Source organism: Octopus bimaculoides, chromosome 24, assembly GCF_001194135.2.
Source record: "Octopus bimaculoides isolate UCB-OBI-ISO-001 chromosome 24, ASM119413v2, whole genome shotgun sequence".
NCBI lineage: Eukaryota > Metazoa > Mollusca > Cephalopoda > Octopoda > Octopodidae > Octopus > Octopus bimaculoides.
Window position 1 is genome coordinate 30,885,565 of NC_069004.1, and position 1,525 is coordinate 30,887,089.

Here is a 1,525-nt window from a genome sequence, read left to right on the forward strand (position 1 = left end):
TATATATATATATATATATATATATATATATATATGTATTCTTTTATTCTTTTGCTTGTTTCAGTCATTTGACTGCGGCCATGCTGGAGTGCCGCCTTAAAGGGTTTTTGGTCAAAGAAATGAACCCCAGGACTTATTCTGTTTGTCCCTTTTGCTGAACTGTTAAGTTACGGGACAAGAACACACCAACATCAGTTGTCAAGTGACGGCAGGGAGACAACCAAAGACTCACACACACACACACATATATATATATATATACACACACACACATACATATATTTATGCGACATGCAGCTTTTAGTTTCCGTCTACCAAATCCACACACAAGGCTTTGGTTGGCCAGAGGCTACAACAGAAGACACATGCCCAAGGTACCACACTGTGGGACTGAACCTAGAACCATCTGGTTGAGAAATAAGCTTCTTACCACACAGCCATGCCCCAGCTAAAATTATTTTACTGAATTTTTAGTTTAAAAAAAAAAAAATCAGTTGAAACAATGTGTACATATTTCAACAGAAATTGGTAATGTGAGGGTGAGACTAGCATTTTGAATCATAAATTAACATGAAATTTTGATAAAAGGTTGTTATTTAGATCACTTTAAAAAGGAAGTTTGTATGGTTGACCCAAGGGGTGACCCCGGTTGGTTTTATATCAGAAGTGTTAACACCTGTCATTTATCTTCCCTTCCTTATTACATGATCTTATCAGCAGTCATCCCTCTAAATACATCAATTGATAACTTTTACTAAATAATCTTCCTCAATTCCCATACCACCATTTAAAACCCGCCTTTTAGTGCGATATTTCTGTCCAAATACACTGTCTTGGTTTTGATTAATTCTGAATATAATGAAGAACTTAGTGAAATGACTTTGTCACTATTAAGTGGTTTTTAGGACATAAATTAACTTGAAATTTTAATTAAAAGTTTTAATTTATGTAACTTTAACCATCTCCTTACCATATTTTTGTTGAAATACTTTACCTTTGAATCAGTTAGTTTTGAAAATAATGAAAATTGATGAAAACAATTTTGTCATTGTGAAGCTTGTAAGGTAAATTAACATGAAATTTTTATGCAAGGTTATAATTTAAATTATTTTAACCTCCTAGCATTTAAACTGGTCATATCTGACCTAAATATTCTACTTGTTTTATGTTCAAAGTGGCCAGATCTGACATCTCGTATTAACCCTACAATGTCATTCTAAAAATCCACAATCACCTCATCTAAATCCCAAGGCTATGAGATAATGCAGGATTAATTCAAAACAATCTGAATAAACAACCATTACGTTTGACAGAGTAATCTAAATATTAATGGGTTAAAACGAAAAGTTAGTATCCTACAATCAGGGGCCATATCAGACAGTTTGGTGTCAAAGGGTTTAAGCTCCCTATATCCCATCCCATCCATTACTTTTCATTCCCATTTAAAATTTTTCTTTTTCTTAAAACAAGGTGATTTTAAGCAGATAAGGTCTAGGGGCTTAACTGCTTAAGTGTGATAATTGCC

General features: G+C 33.3%; 1 long non-coding RNA gene across 1 annotated transcript in view; it reads left to right on the forward strand.

The window, feature by feature from the left end:
- Positions 1-1,490, forward strand: part of LOC128250690 (uncharacterized) — a 17,821-nt gene extending 16,331 nt beyond the window's left edge. The window contains exon 3 of the long non-coding RNA XR_008266693.1: positions 65-1,490. This is a non-coding gene — a long non-coding RNA (uncharacterized LOC128250690). The remainder of the gene's footprint in view (positions 1-64) is intronic.
- Positions 1,491-1,525: the final 35 nt, after the last annotated feature.